Source organism: Emys orbicularis, chromosome 1, assembly GCF_028017835.1.
Source record: "Emys orbicularis isolate rEmyOrb1 chromosome 1, rEmyOrb1.hap1, whole genome shotgun sequence".
NCBI classification, from domain to species: Eukaryota; Metazoa; Chordata; order Testudines; family Emydidae; genus Emys; species Emys orbicularis.
The window spans coordinates 123,654,613-123,661,938 of NC_088683.1; positions in this window are offsets into that span (position 1 = coordinate 123,654,613).

Here is a 7,326-nt window from a genome sequence, read left to right on the forward strand (position 1 = left end):
TCCTTGAGTATTCTAGGATGCATTTCATCAGGCCCTGGTGACTTGCAGGCATCTAACTTTTCTAAGTGATTTTTAACTTGTTCTTTTTTTATTTTATCTGCTAAACCTACCCCCTTCCCATTAGCATTCACTATGTTAGGCATTCCTTCAGACTTCTCGGTGAAGACCGAAACAAAGAAGTCATTAAGCATCTCTGCCATTTCCAAGTTTCCTGTTACTGTTTCTCCCTCTTCACTGAGCAGTGGGCCTACCCTGTCTTTGGTCTTCCTCTTGCTTCTAATGTATTGATAAAAAGCCTTCTTGTTTCCCTTTATTCCCGTAGCTAGTTTGAGCTCATTTTGTGCCTTTGCCTTTCTAATCTTGCCCCTGCATTCCTGTGTTGTTTGCCTATATTCATCCTTTGTAATCCGTCCTAGTTTCCATTTTTTATATGACTCCTTTTTATTTTTTAGATCATGCAAGATCTCGTGGTTAAGCCAAGGCGGTCTTTTGCCACATTTTCTATCTTTCCTAACCAGCGGAATAGCTTGCTTTTGGGCCCTTAATAGTGTCCCTTTGAAAAACTGCCAACTCTCCTCAGTTGTTTTTCCCCAATTGATCCATAGCCTAATCAGTGGACAGACTCCCATTGGCTTCAATGGGCTTTGGCTCAGGCCCTTTCTTAGATATTTCCCAAAACTCTTGTGTAAACATACTCTGTAAATGTGGTAAAGGGACTTTGACAAGGTTGGCAGGTGCATAATAATAATAAAAAACCCACCTACTCTCAGAAGTGCCAAAGTTTGTGGATGGGTTGTCTACTTCGGCCTGAGATTTAAACGTAACTGCAGCTCTTGTGTTGGGTGAACTGATTATTTCACTATAATGCCAAGGGATGTGGCAGAATAAAGTGAAGGTGTGTGGGTGTGGAGGGATTTTAAATGGACATGGTCTACTTTGTTTAGGACTAAAATTTGTGTTTTGGAAAGAATGTTTTATAAAGAACTGGAATAGAAAAGTTTACTATGATTTATTATTTCAGTAAAAACATTTATGGGCATCACCAGAAGGAGCTGCCACAGATAATCTGACAAGTTCTGTTTAATAGAAAATGTAGTAACTAGTTCTTGGAGAAATCTGTGATGTCAGCTGTGGTGCAGTTTTCTTTGGCAGTTCTTCCATAATTCTTTGACAGGAATAATTTCTTGCTACACAATATATCCATAGCAGCAAACTAAAGCATTACAATTATAGATTCCTTTTGTAGTGCTAGGCTGACAACATCGTTGTAATTATTTTAAAATCAATAAGAGCATGATCCAAACCCCTCTGAAGTCAGTGAAAAGAATTCTGATGACTTCAGTGGACTTTGGATCAGGCCCTATGTGAATGCTAGTAGGGCGCCAATCTTGCAAGTATTTTAGTCAATGGGACTTGGGCTCCTATATCACTGAAGCACTTTTGGAAATCCCACCCTAAGACTCTTACCTCCCGCCTTTGTAATGTGATGCTTACATTGGCTGTATCATATTGTAAAGCCATGTTAATTTCCGTCCTTGTATCACCACCTAGGTGTCTTTCAGCATCACCGCTTTCTAGGTTTCTCTTCTCCCTGGGGTATAAGTGTTGTATTATTTTATGAATGGTAGAATCTTCACAGTGCTAAAAGAACAAAAAAAGTGCAGACCAATCTTTTCGCCAAACTTAAATTATTCTGATAGGTCAGTTGCAATTTCTGAAATGGCAGCTCCAGCATAACTACCATCGTGCACTGCCTCACGTAACTTCTTTTCAGCCAGTATGTGTCTGCCTTTTGGTTACACCTTTGTTTCCTGTGATGTAGCCAATTTTCAGTTGATTGAGATGTAATTTCCTTCTATCCACCACATTTTCGAGCCACTTGCAGCATCTTTAACAATATATTATGTTGACAGGTTTCAGTGGTAGCTGTGTTAGTCTGTATCAGGAAAAAAAACGAGGAGTCCTTGTGGCACCTTAGAGACTAACAAATTTATTTGGGCATAAGCTTTCGTGGGCTAGAACCTACTTCATCAGATGTATGAACATCCCACAAAAGCTTACGCCCAAATAAATTTGTTAGTCTCTAAGGTGCCACAAGGACTCCTCATAATATATTATGTGGAAGTCTCTCAAATGATTTCCAAAAATCCCAGGAAATGCTGTTCACATTATTCCCCTTACATATACCCTGCTCCTCTACATACACTCCATGGTACACCGTTGTTGATGTAAAATACTGAATCATAGCAGGTCAAATCCTTAAGGGTCTTGAAAAAAGAGCCATGCTCTTTATCTATGGTACTTATAAGACTCCCATTACCGCACTGTCTGAGCATCTCACAATATCCATTTGACATAGGGAAGTACTGCTAGCCCTATTTTACAGATGAGAGGCTGAGAGAGACTAACTAGTACAAGGACACACAGGGAGTCTGTAGCAGAGTTTCATGACAAACCCAGGCCAAGATTTTAAAAAGTGAGTGATTTTTTTTGGAGTGTCTGAACATTTGGGGGTTTCACTTAAGACACCTTAAAAGGGTCCTGATCTTAAGAAACTGCTGTGTACCCTCTGCAATAAAGTGAGCCATTTTTAAGGGGTCTCAAGTGGAGCAAACAAAGATAGAGACACCCAAAATCATGAGTCATTTTTGAATATCTTCGGCCAAGATTTCTCAAAACGTTTACTGAGGCTCCCATATCTTCTAGCGAAACACAAGGTCGGTTTTTAAGCAACCTTAGGTTGATATGTGGTCTTGGACCAGCCAAAAATAGTTAATGGTTTTGGATGAGTTTCACTTGGAATTTTTGGGGAAAGTATCTCAAAGCAAATCTCAAAAAGGGGACAAACCCAGAAGAAAGTGAAAATAGGAAGGAAAAAAGTCCTGTGAACAAAACTTAGCAACTTTCTCACAAGGGATTTGTTGAAGAATATAAAAACAGTGGATGAAATTGAACCGCGATGTAACCCCACAAACTAACATTAGGAATGAATTTGGCCTGTTGTGTTTAGAAACAATGTACCAATACTATTTATAGTACTATGCTACATAGTACTAGAACGCTACATCTTAGTACATCCCAGAGTTACAGCAGTAATATCATGCACACAATACAGAAAACAGCCCTAATAATGAACTAGTAAAAACAGGTTGACATGCTTGTATTACTGTACACAGTGCAGGGTAGAGAGGAAAACATCAGAAAGTAACACCCCTATGCATAGACTACCAGAAAACCCTACAAAGTTGCCAGTATCTGCAGGATGGTACACATTGTGTGTAACTGCAGGGGTTCTATTAGCAGTATCCTTCTGAGAAGCTTTGGTTCCACAGAAAGCATAGACAACTGGAAAAAAGCCCCAAAATCTCACTATTGTTTCCGAAAGGGCCTGGGGACATACCAGGAAATTACACACATGTTAGTTTAACTTAATTTAAAAAAGCAAGCTATTTGAGCAGCTTGACTAATGATGGCCAACCAGGTTTCAGGAAAAGGAGCTCATGTCTAATTAGCCAGCTGGAATCTTGGAGGCGATTTCTGCCACCATATATTTCTACTACATTAAGCAACAGCAAATTGGCTAATATGTGATATTTATGGTAGGAAAATATTTGGTCTGTCAATCCTGCAAACTTCCTTTTCATGACAAAGTGAAGCTCCTGGCTTTTTAGAAAATTCTTCACAAAATATAAGTTTATTCACCAGTAGGCTTTTTAACATTCAATTTTATTTTCACCTTTAACACTCTCCCAAAAACTCTTTCAGAAGGTTATAAAACAGGTATCAATCTTCGCAGTTATTCCTGTCCCTTGGCAGACAGCTTTTAAAAATTGTTGACCCATAGGGTTTTTCAAATTAATAAGCTTTGCACATAATGTGGTAGCTCTTTCAAAGAGTAGGGATGTACAGGTATTTAACCCTCTTTTAGGGATTTGGATTCAGTGAAGAAGATTTTCCAGGACCACAAAGAGAAAAGCACAAGATGCAATGGTTCATCTGAAAGAAGAATTTTTGAGATGAGGCCCATAGGTTCTTGGTAGGTGAAAAAATACAGTCTGATATTCATTGTATGGATGATGGATTTATTGCCAGTACACATCAATGTAGAGGACCAACATTTAATTCCATAAGGGAATATATCAGAGAGTACTAATTTGTATTTAAGAAAGCAGAAACAAAAAAATCCCACCCAGTGAAGAGATTCAAGGAAGCTGTTGCAGAGATGGGAGTGAAATAATTCCTTTGTGAATGTGACTGTTCTGTTTGTTTTACTGCACCGTCTTACATCTGGGTTTCTGCTGGGGACAGCTGTCATTTTATTTTTTATTTGGGGGAAGCCTGTTACACAGAGGCACACTAACCTCTCCATGAGGGAGAGCACACTTTTGTTCATTGTTGTTTTCCTTTAGTGAAGAATAAGTTACTTAGACTGAAAGTATATGTAGGATTACCATATGTCCGGGTTTTCCTGGACATGACCTCTTTTTTGGTAGTCTGCTCAACGTCCGGGTGGATTTTTGAAATAAAAGTAAAAGACTGTAGGTTTTGCAGAGCAGACATTACAGCTCAGAAAGAGCACTGATTAGTCCACTTCCTGATTTGGTTCCTCCCCTGCATCTGTAGCTGATTGGTGCATTCCCCTACAGCCCTGATTCCCAGCTCTTGGAGGAGGTCCTGCAGGGACGCTGACGATGGCTGGTGCTGGGTCCTGGGTTTGCACTAGCTGCCCTGCCACCATAACAGGGAGCGACACTGCCCCCTACCTCCAGTGAGCACCCCATCCAGCTTCCCCCTCTTTCCCATTCCCCCCCCCCCAGTGTCTTCTTTTTGGGAACCTGAAATATGGTAACCCTAAGTATATGGGTTGCCCTGTGTGTGTGGAAAACATATTAATGTTTTGGGTTTTATTTATTAAAGATTAACACACATTATATTTAAACAAACCTATTTTGTCACCATAGTTCACCTGCTGGTCATTTAAAGAAAAAGAAAAAACAGGCCAGAGCATGCTGTACTTGTTGCCTGAAGCTGCATAGTTAAAACCTTTAATAATAATGCTTTCAATTGCTTTTTCTTTTTAATTCCCATAATTGCCAGATGCTCTGCTGCACATCAAAGGAATGTTGGTGTTAAAAGGAATGGTGAGTGCTATACACTCCATTTCATAGAATCATAGAAGGGACCTCGAGAGGTCATCTAGTCCAGTCCCCTGCACTCATGGCGGGACTAAGTATTATCTAAAACATCCCTGACAGGTGTTTGTCTAACCTGCGCTTAAAAATCTCCAATGATGGAGATTCCGCAACCTCCCTAGGCAATTTATTCCAGTGCTTAACCACCCTGACACTTAGGAAGTTTTTCCTAATGTCTAAACCGCCCTTGCTGCAATTTAAGCCCATTGCTTCTTGTCCTATTCTCAGAGGTTAAGGAGAACAATTTTTCTTCCTCCTTCTTGTAACAACCTTTTATGTACTTGAGAACTGTTATCATGTCCCCTATCAGTCGTCTCTTCCCTCGTAGGTCATGTTTTCTAGAACTTTAATAATTTTTATTGATCTTCTCTTGACTTTTTCCAATTTGCCCACATCTTTCCTGAAATGTGGTGCCCAGAATTGGACACAATACTCCAGTTGAGGCCTAATTAGCACAGAGTAGAGCAGAAGAATTACTTCTTGTGTCTTGCCTATTGCAGTCCTGCTAATACATCCCAGAACGATGTTTGCTTTTTTTGAAACAGTGTTACATTGTTGACTCGTATTTAGCTTGTGATTGACTGGGACCCCCCAGATCCCTTTCCACAGTACTCCTTCCTAGGCAGTCATTTCCCATTTTGTATGTGTGCAATTGATTGTTCCTTCCTAAGTGGAGTACTTTGTATTTGTCCTTATTGAATTTCATCATATTTACTTCAGACCATTTCTCCAGTTTGTCCAGATCATTTTGAATTTTAATCCGATCCTTCAAAGCACTTGCAACCCCTCCCAGCTTGGTATCGTCCGCAAACGTTATAAGTGTACTTTCTATGCCATTATCTAAACCAGGGGTAGGCAACCTTTCAGAAGTGGTGTGCCGAGTCTTCATTTATTCACTCTAATTTAAGGTTTCGCGTGCCGGTATTACATTTTAACGTTTTTAGAAGGTCTCTTTCTATAAGTCTATATTATATAACTAAACTATTGTATGTAAAGTAAACAAGGTTTTCAAAATGTTTAAGAAGCGTCATTTAAAATTAAATTAAAATGCTGATCTTACGCCACCAGCCTGCTCAGCTTGCTGCCAGCCTGGGGTTCTGTTCACCTAGGCCGGCAGCGGGCTCAGTAGGGCCTGCGGCCGGGACCCCAGACCTGGGGGTGGGTGTTTCAGGGGTCAAGGCAGAGGGCTGGGGGAGGGGGTGCAGGGCAGAAGGCTGGGGTGTGTGTGTGGGGGGGTTCAGGGATCAGGGCAGAAGGCTGGGTGTGTATTGGGGTGTGGGGGGTTCAGGGCAGACGGCTGGGAGTATGGGGGTGCAGGGCAGAAGGCTGAGTGTGTGGGGGGGTTCAGGGCAGAGGGATGGGGCTGTGGGGGTGCAGGACAGAAGGCTGGGTGTGTGTTGGAGTGTGGGGGGTTCAGGGCAGAGGGCTGGGTGTGTGAGGAGGTGCAGGGCAGAAGGCTGGGTGTGTGTTGGGGTGTGGGGGGTTCAGGGCAGAAGGATGGGGTGGTGGGGGTGCAGGACAGAAGGCTGGGTGTGTGTTGGGGTGTGGGGGGTTCAGGGCAGAGGGATGGGGCTGTGGGGGTGTAGGGCAGAAGGCTGAGTGTGTGGGGGTTCAGGGCAGAGGAATGGGGCTGTGGGGGTGCAGGGCAGAAGGCTGGGTGTGTGTTGGGGTGTGGGGGGTTCAGGGCAGAGGGCTGGGGGTGTGGGGGGGTGCAGGGCAGAAGGCTGGGGGTATGAGGGTGCAGGGCAGAAGGCTGAGTGTGTGGGGGATTCAGGGCAGAGGAATGGGGCTGTGGGGGTGCAGGGCAGAAGGCTGGGTGTGTGTGTGGGGGTTCAGGGCAGGGGGCTGGAAGGGATATGCCCTGTTCCACCCCTTTCCCCCAGGCTCCATCCCTACCTCTCTCTGCCTCCTCTACGGAGCTGTGTGCACGCTGCCGCTCTTCCCCCTCCCCCTCGCTAGGGCCATCAGCTGATTGGCCAGGGACGGAGAGGAGGGGGGGCAGGAAAGCACCACGCTGAGGGAAGAAGCGGGGGAGGGGGGAAGCTTGGCTGCCACAGAACCAAGCTTCTGCCTCCTGCCCCTGCAGGGGAGAGCGGTGGGCGGCGGGGGCTGAGGGCCGGGATTGTGTCAGGGG